This window comes from Mastigoproctus giganteus, chromosome 4 (assembly GCF_048544385.1).
Source record: "Mastigoproctus giganteus isolate SK-2022 chromosome 4, ASM4854438v1, whole genome shotgun sequence".
NCBI classification, from domain to species: Eukaryota; Metazoa; Arthropoda; class Arachnida; order Uropygi; family Thelyphonidae; genus Mastigoproctus; species Mastigoproctus giganteus.
Window position 1 is genome coordinate 223,482,690 of NC_143578.1, and position 14,083 is coordinate 223,496,772.

At 38.6% G+C, this 14,083-nt stretch overlaps 1 protein-coding gene across 1 annotated transcript in view; it reads left to right on the forward strand.

The window, feature by feature from the left end:
* axo (axotactin) overlaps positions 1-14,083 on the forward strand; it is a 564,741-nt gene that overhangs the window by 387,597 nt on the left and 163,061 nt on the right. The gene's annotated exons all lie outside the window — the stretch shown is intronic.

The following is a 14,083-nucleotide window of genomic DNA, read 5'->3' on the forward strand; positions in this document are numbered from 1 at the left end:
AGACACGGTTAGGTGGATTGTAAAACTGATAAGCTTGCCGGGGGGGGGGGGGTACACATAATTAGATTAACTAGCGCTGCAGACAAGAAGGTGAAAGTGATTCTTGCACTGCTTATATTAGAATATATAGCAGCTTGGAATGCAAGGTGTCAGGGTTTCAAGCCCTGTTGTGGGTCATCACGGAACAAGTATGGGCTGTGTTTGGGTAACCAAGAGTAAGAACAGGTGCATGTATACTGACATGTACACTAATACTAGTAGCATAGTAAATAAATTTGATGGATTAGAAGTATTGATTAAGTCATCAAATGCAGACATTGTAAATATATTGTAGACATGGTGTCACTCAGACATACCTGATGCTAAATTTGAATATGGGGAGTACAGTGTATACAGAAAGGACACAAGACAGGAGGGGTGGAAGTTATGCTCTCAGTTGAGAAGTATATTAAATCAAAGGCATTGCATCCAGTCATGGATGACCAGTTCAGTATTGAGTTAGTTTGCAGTGTCATAAGTACTGGGAAAACAGAAATGAGAGTAGGAGTGTGTTATAGGCCTAAAGACTGTAATGAGCATAAAAAACATATTACAGAGAAATATAGATTAGCCAATAAATCAGAATTTCTTATAATAGGCCCTGGCACATAATAGCCATTGTTGCTAATGCGCCAGAAAAATCTTATACCAAACTAAGTCTTATAATGTGGGATTTTAACTTTCCAGATATTGACTGTCACTTGTGGGTCAGTCACTCACACACTAGCAAGACTTTTGTGGATTTATTGGATGACTGTTTTCTACAGCAGCATGTTAGAGGGGCATGACTGTTTTCTACAGCAGCATGTTAGAGAAAGCAATACTCTTGATATGATTATCAGCAGTGATTCTTCATTCATTCATTCATTAAGAATTTGTAGCCGAAAGAACCACTGAATGGCTGTGATTGCAGTGTATTGATATGAGATTTACTTAAAGACATAACTACTGTCAAGGGTAGAGGAAAGGGCTTTTGCTCTCATAAGGGTGACTACAGTGGTCTCAAACAGTTTTTAAATTCTGTACAGTCTTGTTTAACCATCAACAGATACAGTCTGTTGATGTTACCAAAAGAAAATTCTAAATAAGAAGCATTCAGGGAAATAATCGTAGGTTAGAAAAAATAATAGGGTCACTAATTAGAAATAATGCAGACCATCTGGACAGAAATGCAATTATACTGCAGTCACAGCATGGATATGTTAATGGGCAGTCGTCTAACCAATCTGATAAGTTACTATAATGCAGTGACCAAGGAACTGGATGCAGAAAATAATGTTTATATCATATACTTGGATTTAGGAAGGCTTTTGATACTGTTACACATAAGACTATATAAACTGGAACAATGTGGCATTAAGAGCAAGTTGTTGTTATGAATAAAGGGATGGGTAAGTGGAAGAAGGCAGAGAGCAGTTATCAGTGGGAACTGCCCTTCACGGAATGTTATCAGTGGAGTACCCCAGGACTCAGTGCTGGGACCATTGCTGTTTTCAATATTTATTAATAATATTAATGAAGGTATATGAGGCTTAATGTCAAAGTTTTCAGATGATAGAAAGGTTTTCAGCGTGGTTAACAACAATAATCACATGAGAGACAGAAATAAAATAGAAAATAAAAGAAAATAGGTCAATAGGCTGAGAAATGGCAGATGAATTTTGGCATTAACGACTGCAAGGTACAGCATATGGGTAGCTGTAATCCCAGAGTACTTATCAACTGTATGGTACTCCACTCATGAGTAGTGGAAAATTAAAAAAACTTGGGGTAATTGTGCAGTTAGATATGAAATTATCTGAGCAGGATAGACATTTTCCAAGGACAGCTCATGGGGGTTTTGTCAATGATATACAGAAACTTTGTTAGCAAGGATAAGGAGATGATTATCCCTTTGTACAAGACTATAGTTAGGCCACATCTTGAGTATTGTATACAGGTCCGGAGGCCTCACTTTAAGGAGGATATAGCACTAGTAGAGGCATATGATGCAAGAAGCAAGCTTATGCAGCATCAGCCACAAAAAAAAAAAAAAAAAAAAAAAACTGCTCCCATTCTACCCCTCCGTTTGTTCCAAATACCTGTCCAGCTCAGCCTTAAATTTATTTAGACTATCAACTTCCACAACAAAAGATAGAAGTCTGTTCCACCAATCAACTACCCACTGGCTAAAGACAAATTTCTGCACATTTTTCCTACAACTGTTTTTCCTCAATTTGAATTTATGCCCTCTCAGGTGATTATTCATCAGCATTAAGCATGCTCAAACCATTCAAGGCTTTATACACCTCAATCAGATCACCTTGCAGGTGCCTAGTCTCTACACACTGTAATCTGCAAAATTTGAGCCTTTCTTCGTAAGAGCAACCCTTCGTTCCATTCACTAATCTTGTTGTCCTTCTCTGTACTTGTTCCAACAGCTCTACATCCTTCTTAAAATGAGGCCTCCAGATCTGTATACAGTACTCAAAGTGTGGCCTGACCATTGCCTTATACAAGGGGATAATCACCTCCTTATCCCTACTAGAAAAATTCTTGTATGTCATTGACAAGATACCATGAGCTACTCTTGCAGACCGTCTGCACTACTCAGAAAACTTCATATCTGCCTGCACGATTACTCCCAGGTCTTTTTCATTCTCTACCACTATGAGTGTAGTACCACAGAGTTGATATGTTACTCTGGGGTTACTGCTTCCCATATGTAGTACTTTACATTTGTCAATGTTAAACTTCATTTGCCACCTCTCAGCCCATCTGCTCAACTTTTCTAGATCCTGTTGCAGCAGGCAGTGTACTGTCATTAGTGTCATTAACAACCCTGCCAACCTTCGTATCATCTGTAAACTTGGACATTAAGCCTGATATACCATCATCAATATCATTTATAAATACAGAAAACAACAATGGACCCAACACTGAACCCTGAGGGACTCCACTAATAACATTAGTCCACAAAACGCAGTGTCCATTGATTACCACTCTGTCTTCTCCCACTCAACCATCCCTTTATCCCTAGCAGCAATTTGCCTCCAATGCCACACTGCTCCAATTTGTGTAGCAGGCTTCCATGTGCAACAGTATCAAAAGCCTTTCTAAGATCCAAATATATGTATAATGTATTTAGGAAGGATAGGGTAGATAGAAAGGGTGGTGGGGCAATGCTTCTTATCAGAAGCAGCCGGAATGCGACGATAGCTTTCCCGGATTCAGATGTTTCATGTGCTAGTATAGAATCTGTATGGTGTGAGATAGTTGAAACAAAGGTATACTGCAAGTAGGAGTAATCTACAGACCAGGTGATTGTGAAGATTATGACGAAAGCCTTTACATGCAAATGGAATGGGCAAGTAAGCGTCAATGTCTTATTATGGGTTATTTCAATTTGCCTCTAATTGATTGGAGTAAATGGGAAAGAAACTCGACATGGGTAACAAAACTTTTAAATCAACTAGATGAATGTTATTTTTATCAATATGTTAGGGAAAGTACTAGAGAAAAGAATATCCTAGACCTCATCATCACCCATGAATCAGATTACATAACAGGGCTGACAGTAGAGGAACCAGTAGCAGGAAGTGATCACGGAGTTCTATGGTGGATGATGAAGAGAGAAAAGTAGCAGTAGTAAAAGGCAAAGGAATGGGTTATAATTTCAGAAAAGGAAATTACGATGCCTTAAGGTGCTACATGGTCTCTATTAATTGGGTATATATCACACAGAGAACGAATAGAATTGAACTGTAGTATGCTTTTAAAACATTAATCACAGATGCCTTGAATGCGTATTTATCATTAAAAAATACTCTACGAAGAGGGTTCCAAGTTGGATGAATAGTGAAGTTGCCTCATTACTTGAGCAGAAAAAGGTGGCACGGAAAATTTACAGAGCAATAAAAAGTACTAAAGTCTATAACAGCTACAAGATGAACTGTAATAGAGCCACAGAAAAGGTTCGACAGGCAAAGGCAGATTATGAGAAATCGCTAGTAAACAGAGAAAAGAGGGGGGGGGGGAATAAGGAATTCTTCACATATATAAATGCTAAGAAGGGTGGGACAAACCAGATCGGACCTTTACGTAAAGGAAAGGGGATAGTATTAAATACACCAGCTGCTGTTGCAGATGAACTCAACAGTTATTTTGCATTGATATTTACAGATGAAAAACCTTTTGTGGCAATGGGAAATTGTGGGAGTGAAGTTGAAAAATATGTAATTAATGATATTGAAATTTTGCAAGATTATTTAATGAAAAACCTTCGAGCCTACAAGCCAGTAAGGCTCCTGGAGTTGATGGAATATACCTTATAATCTTAAGGGAGGAGCAAGTGAGTGCATTGAACCACTCAGGCTAATTATGCAAGCATCACTAGACTCTGGGAAGATTCCGTTGGATTGAAAAAGGGCCAATGTATCTTCCATACATAAGGGTGGTTCTAAGAGTTGGAAATTATCGACCTGTCATGCTGACTTCAGTGGTAGGGAAAATCATGGAGGCAATGATCAAGGGTGGAATTCAGGATCATTTGGATAGAATTGAAATTCTCAAGGATACGCAGCATGGTTTTGTAAAGGGAAAATCATATTTAACAAATTTGGTTTGCTATTTTGAAAGGGTCACTCACGAGCTGGATTTAGGGAATAATTTTGACATTGTTTATTTAGATTTCATCAAAGCTTTTGACTCAGTCCCACATGAGTGGTTGCTTTATAATCTGGAACAGGTTGGAATCATTGAGAAAATCCTTAGATGGATAGCAGGATGGCTTCAGGGCAGGAAGCAGAGGATTGTGATAAATGGCTATTCCTCAGATTGGGTTGATGTAAGAAGTGGGGTTCCCCAAGGATCAGTATTAGGACCACTGTTGTTTTTAATTTTCATAGACGACATTGATGAAGGGATAGAGGGCATGATGTCTAAATTTGCAGATGATGTTAAAATTGGTAGAGCAGTTAATGATCACTGTCAAGCTGAGCTTCTTCAGAGAAATCTAGATAGACTTCAGGAATGGTCAGAAAAATGGCAGCTTTGCTTTAATCCAACAAAGTGTAAGGTATTACACCTGGGAAACAGTAATCCCAAAATAACTTATTCACTTGGTGGAGTTTAACTAAACCCAGTACTGGAGGAAAGGGACTTGGGTGTTACGATACGGTCAGACATGAAATTCTCTGAGCATTGTAAACAGGCTGCAAGGAAGGCCCATGGTGTCCTATCGATGATCTATCGAACTTTTGCAAGTAGAGATAGGGATATGATAATCCCATTATATAAGGCTTTTGTTAGACCACACTTGAAATACTGTGTTCAAGTATGGAGACCGCACCTAAAGAAAGAAATCAAGCTTCTTGAAAGGGTACAAAGACGGGTAACTTGCCTGGTGAGATCGGCAAAAGTGCATCCTTATGAAGAAAGACCTTGAATATGTGGGTTGCAGAGTTTGGAAACTAGACACCTTAGAGGAGATTTGATTGTGGTGTTTAAGGCTCTGAGAGGCACCAGTAAAATGAATGAGGACGAAATTTTCAAGATTATAAATGATGCTAGAACTAGGGGACATAAATTCAAGTTACGGGTGGAGATGTTTAGATTGGACTACAAGAAGTTTTATTTTAGCTAGCGAGTTATAAATTACTGGAATAAGTTGTCTACATGGGTGGTAGAGGCTGACAGTTTGGAGAAATTCAAAGGTCATCTGGATAGTACCTGCAGGTGAGGGAAACGCATAGGATGATAGGTTTAATTTTCTTTTCTTTTATTAATTGTTAAATTTTTTTTTTTTATTCGGATTTTTTTTTTTTTTTTTTTTGGCTGATGCAGCATAAGCCATAGTCTTTCTTGCACCATGCGGCCATTACTAATACTAATATCAAAATTATTCTTTATATCCAGTTCCTTTGTGACTACATCATAGTATCCAATTAAATTTGTCAGACAAGACTTCCCCTTAACAAACCCATGCTGTGTCCGAGCTATAACTGAAATCTTGTCTAGATGATCCTGTAATGCTTCTTTCACCAGTGCCTCCATTAATTTTCCTGGAACAGAAGTTAAACTAACAGGTCTATGATTACTTGTTGTGCCCTTTGATCCTCCTTTGTGAATTGGGGTCACATTTGCACATCTCCAGTCCATGGATACCTCTCCTGAGTCCAAGGAAGCTCTCATAATTATGGCTAAGGGTTTGCTTACTTCCTTTGCTGCCTCCTTTAATATAACTGGATAGATCCCATCCACCCCAGGTGCCTTTTTTATGTTTATCTTCAGCAATTTCTCCTCCACTTTCCTCTCAGTTATTACAAAATCATCTAGCTCACTGACATAGTTTAATTCACCTCTGGCATTCCCCTCCCTGAAGAGGGCTGGACAGGTACAGAGAAGGGGGAACAAAGGGGTTCTCTTACCAAGGAAGGCTTCAGTTCTGCAGATTGCAGCATCTGGAGAATAGGCACCTACAAGGTGAGCTGATTAAGGCTTTGAGTGGATTGTGCAAGCTCAGTGGTATTCTTCCTCTTGCTCGGAATGTACATACATGAGGGGGTATAAATTTAAATTGAGGAAAGAGGGTTTCTTGGCAGATGTGCGGAAGTTTGTCCTCAGCCAGTAGGTGGTCAATTATTGGAACAAATTTCCATTTAAAAGATATTTCTTGACTAAATGCCTAAGAGTATGAAGGAGTTTACTTATGCACGCACTTCATTGCTACTACCAAGGTAGTTTTAGTGCATTGTTTTAATTATATTTCATATTGTGAATACCTTCAACGAGTTGCCTGGTATTGCACCATCTTGAATAAATAATGCTTCACTATGGAGAAGACTAATGTTACTTTTTGTCAGCGGATATCACCACCCAGACAGCATCATTTCAAAGCTTATTGGCTCCTCATTGGTTGGTGGGCAGGTACCCTGCTTTTGCAATAGTAACAACCCAGTTATGAAGTATAACTGGGTTGTTACTATTCACAATATGCAAAATGTCTGATGGATTGTGTGGTTTATCTAAAAGTCTTCTCCATACGTGAAGCATTACTTATTCAAGGTAGTGCAATACCATGGCAACTTATTGTGAAGATATTCACAATATGAGATATAATTAAAACAATGCATTAAAACTACCTTGATAGTAGAAATGTTGTGTGTGCACATCACCCATGCATAAGTAAACTCCTTCGTACTCTTATGCATTTAGCCAAGAAATATCTTTTAGATTAAACCAGGCACACCATCAGGCAACCCTCATATTATGGAGTTGTACTTCATAACTGGATTGTCACTAGCATTAGCATTAGCAAGGGCACATGATGCAAGAAAGCAAGCTTCTATAGCATCAGTCAAAAAAAAAAAAAAAAAACCCTTATTTCACCCCTCCCCTCGCTCCAAATGTTTGTCAAGTTCTGCCTTGAATCTATTTAAGCTATCAACTTCTACAATGACAGATGGCAGTTTGTTCCAGCAATCAACTACCTGTTGGCTAAAGGCAAACTTCCACACATCTATCCTACAACCGTCTTTCCTCAATTTGAATTTATGCCCTCTCAGGTGATTATTCTGAGCAAGAGGAAGAATCCCATCATTATTGAGCATGCTCAAACGATTCAAGGCTTTATACGCTTCAATCAGATCACCTCGCAGGAGCCTAGTCTCCAGACACTGTAATTTGCAAAACTTAAGCCTTTCTTTGTAAGAGCAACCCTTTGTTCTGTTCACTAATCTTGTTGCCCTTCTCTGTACTCATTCCAACAACTCTACATCCTTCTTAAAATGAGGCTTCCAGACCTGTATACAGTACTCAAGGTGTGGCCTGACCATTGCCTTATATAAGGGGATAATCACCTCCTTATCCCTGCTAGAAAAATTCCTGTATATCATTGACAAGACACCATGAGCTACTTTTGCAGACTGTCTGCACTACTCAGAAAACTTCATATCTGCCTGCACAATTACCCCCAGGTCCTTTTCATTCTCTACCACTGTCGGTGTGGTATCACAGAGTTGATATGTTACTCTGTGATTACTGCTTCCCATATGCAGTTCTTTACATTTGTCAATGTTAAACTTCATTTGCCACCTCTCAGCCCATCTGCTCAACTTTTCTAGATCCTGTTGCAGCAGTGTACTGTCATTAGTGTCATTAACAACCCTGCCAACCTTCGTATCATCTGCAAACTTGGACATTAAGCCTGATATACCATCATCAATATTATTTATAAATACAGAAAACAACAATGGACCCAACACTGAACCCTGAGGGACTCCACTAAAAACATTAGTCCATGAAGAGCAGTGTCCATTGATTACCACTCTCTGTCTTTTCCCACTCAACCATCCCTTTATCCATAGTAGCAATTTGCCTTCAATGCCACACTGCTCCAATTTGTGGCACCTCCCTAGCAGTAGTGCATAGCACACGCTTCTTGATTAGACCGGGGTTCGAGCCTGTGACCACCAAATACTGAGGATGTATAATGATCAGGGAATGACCACCGCATATCCCCGGAGCAATATGGCCTTAGTTGCTAATGTTCCTAAAAACCAAATAACAACAATAACAACAGTTCCAATTTGTGCCTTCCATGTGCAACAGTATCAAAAGCCTCCTTTCTAAGGTCCAAATATATGATACCAAAGTTATTCTTTGCATCCAGTTCTTTTGTGACTACATCATAGTATCCAATCAAATTTGTCAGACAAACCCATGCTGTGTCCGAGCTATAACTGAAGTCTTGTCTAGATGATCCTGCAGTGCTTCTTTAACCAGTGCCTCCATTAATTTCCCTTTGATCCCCCTTTGATCCTCCTTTGTGGATTGGGGTCACATTTTCACATCTCCAGTCCATGGGTACCTACCCTGATTCCAGAAGTGCTCTCATAATTATGGCTAAGGGTTTGCTTACTTCCTTTGCTGCCTCATTTAATATAACTGGATAGATTCGATTCACCCCAGGTGCCTTTCTTATGTTTATCTTCAACAATTTCTCCTCCACTTTACTCTCAGTTTCCTCCACTTTACTCTCAGTTATAACAAGATTATCTAGCTTACTGCCAGAGTTGAATACACCTTTGGCATTCCCCTCCCCGAATAACTCCTCATGTGTGAATGTCGATGCAAAATATTCATTTAGATTGTTAGCTACCTGAGCAGGATTATCAACAGTTGAACCATCGATATCAAGTGGACCAATCTGATTCATCCCCTTCCTTCTAGAGTTTACATAAATAAAAAGAACTCTTTGCATAATGCCATCCTTTGCCAAAAATTTCTCATAATCTGCCTTCGCCTGCCTAACTATTGCAACAATAGGGTACCATGCACACCGACCGATGAGAAGCCAATAAGTATTGAAACAGTGCCATCTGGTGGTATCTGCAAAGAATAAGTAACATTAGTCTTCTCCATAGGTGAAGCGTTACTTATTTGAGGTGGTGCAATACCATGGCAACTTAATTCATTTTTAATGCCACTAAACACTGACTCAAGACTGCATATATAACTTTATTTACAATAAAATAAAATAAAATATACTGTATTTCTTCTATTCTAAGATACTTTTTTCCCCAATGAACATCTCTAAAAATGGGGTGTGTCTTAGAATCGATGGCATCTTACAATCGCAGTTTTTTTTTTTTTTTTTTTTAATTTTCTCGCACTTTGTACAGCACCACACGTTTTGTTTTTACGTGGAAACCCCATCTCTAAGTTTGACCATTATCACATTCTCCAATTCCAATGGAGAATAAAGTGGCGTGGGTGATTTCACGTGCTTTTGAAATGTGAAGCCACCGTTATTTCATTATAGTGGAACTCACTCAGTGAAAACTAGGAAGTTTTGTTTGTATCTTCGAAAGTACGTAATTAACCCCAGGGGCTCACATCTGGTAACCCCGGGTTCTCACATCTGGTGAGTATGGGCTTTGCACACCTAGGGTCCTGAACTAGATATCATCATTCTTCTCTTTCTTGGTGATTCCCTTGTTGTGCTTCTCTCTCTCTCTCACTCTCGCTCTCAGGGTAACTTGGAAATTTTTTTTTTTAGCTGGTGCAGCATAAGCCTCAGGCTTCCTTGCATTATATGGCTAGTAATAATAATAAAATAATAATAAGTGGAGTTACTGTATTTCATTAATTTTGATCCCTTATTGCACATTAAAATGTCAAAAAGATTGCACTATGAAGCCACACTGAATGAAAAGTTATTGTGTATGCAAAAGAACATGGAAATAGAGCTGTGTGTTGACATTTTGACATTAGTGAAGTAAATGTTCGTCATTGGAGAAATGATCGCAATTCCATATTTTCGTGCAAAGCAACAACCAAGTGCTTTACAGGGCCTAAGAAAGGAAGATTTCCACAAGTCAATGAAGCTGTGATACGTTTTGTAATGGAAATACACGCAAAAGGATTACCCATCACTCGACAATCCATGCAATTGAAAGCCGGGGAAATTGCCAAGTCCCTCGACATAGAGAAAATAATATTTAAAGACAGTCGTGGCTGGTGCAACAGAATCATGTGTCGTAGTGGATTATCGTTAAGGTGCCGAACATCTATCTGTCAAAAAATTCCTGCAGAATTTCAACAGAAGCTGATTAACTTTCAGTGACAGGTGATGAAATTAAGGAAAAAAAGAAACTATGAGTTTAGTCAAATTGGAAATGCTGATGAAACCCTGGTCTTCTTCGATATGCCTCGAAATTACACCGTCGATGCTAAAGGTGCTAAAGAAATCAAGATTATAAGCATGGGCTACGAAAAGCAGCGTATCACTGTGATGCTGTGCATCACCGCTGATGGTCGAAAGTTGCCACCATATTTAATTTTAAATCGAAAAACCATACTGAACAATGAAAATTTCCCCAAAGATATTATTGTGCATGCACAAAAAAATGGATGGATGTCGGCAGAGCTTATGGAAGACTGGCTAAATGTTGTGTGGAATAGATGTCTTGGAAGTCTTCGTAACCCACCCAGCATGCTAGTACTTGATGCATTTCGTGGACATTTGTCTGAACAGGTCAATAATAAAATCGTGAAAAAACGTGGTGACCTGGTTGCGATCCCTGGTGGCATGACTTGACTAACTAACTGCGGCCACTCGATGTTTCAGTCAATAAACTATTTAAAGATTACTTGAGAAAGGAATATGAATTCTGGCTGTTGACCGACAACCTTCCGCTGACACCTTCCGGAAAAATTAAGAAAGCGCCAGCATCAAAATTGGCAGAATGGGTATTAACAGCTTGGAAGCTGATCCCAGAAAGAATAGTCAAGCACTCATTTAAAAATGTTGCATCACCAATGCTCTTGATGGCTCAGAAGATGATATATTATTGGATAATGAAGATAATGACTGCTCAGAAGAATCTGACCCTGAATGTGAAGTAGACTCTGATATTGATTCAGATGCAGATATTGATGGCTCAGAAGATTCAGAAGGAAGTGATGAATAACATACCTATTGATAAATACCGGTACTATTGTTGTTAGTAAATTGAATTCAGTTATAATAAAAATATTTGTTAGATTTATTTTAGTGTTTTATTTTATTTATTTATTTTTTCTTAGAATCAAAGCTTTTTTTCTGAAATTAAGGTACATCTCACAATCGATGGTGTCTTAGAAATGAAGAAATATGGTATTATAAAAATATATTCAAAGACTGCAATTAAAATAAAATAAAAATGTATGTTACAATAATATAATCACTAAAAATATCTAAAAAGATTAAAATCAGTTAAAACCACTATACAAGAGCTTTTGGCAGCAACAGCTGCTTCATCAGCTGAAATGGTAACGGGCTATCCAACAATATATATATATCTAATTCTATCCAAGCAGGTCCGCGATGCCACTACGGCACATTACTAACTTCCTGTACACTGAAACCGGAAACGGCTCAGGAACAAACCATCGTAAACTATTCCTCCCTCCCTAAAATGAGGGACTCAAAAAGTGGATGAATGCAGCAACTCTTATCCCTATTAATGCTATATCTTCCGGACAAACATATTCGTAAGCTCTCTAGCCACTTCTGGTTCCAGAAACTTCTAGCTCTTTCGACAACCAACGCTCCTTTGGCTAAAATACCATGCCGTGTTTCCCAAGCGTGTTCAGCTACGGCTGAGCTCCCATAATCCACCATCTTGATGTCTCTATCATGTTCACCCGGGCAATCGCGTAATCTACACTTTGTTTCTCCCACATAACACTCACCACACTCCGAGCATTCAATCTCGTATATGACCCTGTTGGTGTCACCGGTATCAATAGAATCTTTAACCCTGATGTCGACAGGGCACCTGGATACCACCTTATGAAGTCTCTGACCAGGAAGCTGCACACAGCGTATCTGACACGAGCATGAAATGGGTTCTGAAATACCCAGATAGTAGGGAATGTATGCGTAAAAACATCCCTATGACCCCTACTCATGTCCTTTAAACAACCCTCAATAACATCCTGGGGAAAGCCACACATCTTGAGGTCAGCCGTAACCCTTCTAATCTTGTGAGCCCCTCTCCTCAGAGGAGGAACAATGTGACCCCACCCTTCCCATCAAAGCCTTGACCACACTCTTCTTGTGGCCACTAGCCTGAGCTGATTTAAAGTGTGTGTACGGATTATGCGAGCTCAGCCATAACTGAACACGCTTGGGAAATGGGGCATGGTATATCAGCTTGTTTGTTTGTTTGTTTGTTGTTGGGTTTTATTGCCGCATTAGCAACTAAGGCTATAATGCGCCAGAACCTGGTCGGTATATCAGCCAAAGGAGCATTGGTTGTCGACAGGGCTAGGGGTTTCTAGAACCGGAAGTGGCTAGAGAGCTTATGAATATGTTCATCCAAATGATATAGCATTAATAGGGATAAGGGTTGCCACATTCATCCACTTTTCGAGTCCCTCATTTTAGGGAGGGATGAGCGGTTTAGAATGGTTTGTTCCTGAGCCGTTTCCAGTTCCAGTGTATGGGAAGTTAGTAATGCTCATGTGCCATAGTGGCGTCGCAGACCTGCTGGGATAGAATTAGGTATTTATATATATTGTTGGATAGCCCGTAACCATTTCAGCTGATGAAGGTAACTGTTGATGCTGAAAGCTCTTGTATAGTGGTTTTAAGTGATTTTTAGTGATTTTATTATTGCAACATACATTTTTATTTTACTTTATTTTAATTGCAGTATTTGAATATACTTTTATATTTTTATAGTTTATTTTATTGTAAATAAAGTTATATATGCAGTCTTTAGTCAGTGTTTAGTGGCATTAAAAATTAATTATTGAGTTCCTGACTCTGGAGGCCTTTTTAATGAATTGTTCATGGCAACTTGTTGTGAAGATATTCACAATATGAGATATAATTAAATCAATGCATTAAAACTACCTTGGTAGTAGAAATGATGTGTGTGTATTACCCATGCATAAGTAAACTACTTCAAATTTCCATTTGTTGTTGTAGAGGTGGGTACTTTGAATAAATTAAAGAAAAACTAGACAACTTACTGTTGGTTAGAGGGATAGATAGTTGTGGGATTTTTTTTTTTTTTTGCTTAATGCTATGTAAGCTTGCTTTCTTACATCATTTGCTAATACTAAGTAGAGTAAATGCATCATCATTATATCTAGTTATAATGGCTATTAATAATGATAAGCAATGCAAGGAAGCAGACCTATATATCATTAGCCAAAAAAAAAAACCTTACTGCATCACCTTTTCATCCACCCTAATAATTTCTCAAACTCTTCCTTAAATATATTCAAACCACTACTTTCATTACCAGATGAAAGTTTGTTTCAACAATCATCTAGTCTCATAAAATATTAAATTTAATTGAGCATGAAATCTGTTTTTATGCTTAATGAAAGCAAATTTCACAATATCTTTTCTTTTGTGCAACTGTCTGTCCTTCCTCAATTCAAATTTATGCTCTCGTGTTTTTGTCCGAGCAAGAGTAAGTTATCTAGTTTCCAAACACTGCAATTTTCAGAACTAAAGGCTCCCTTGAGAGAGACCATTTTTTTCCTCTCATTAACCTCATTCCAG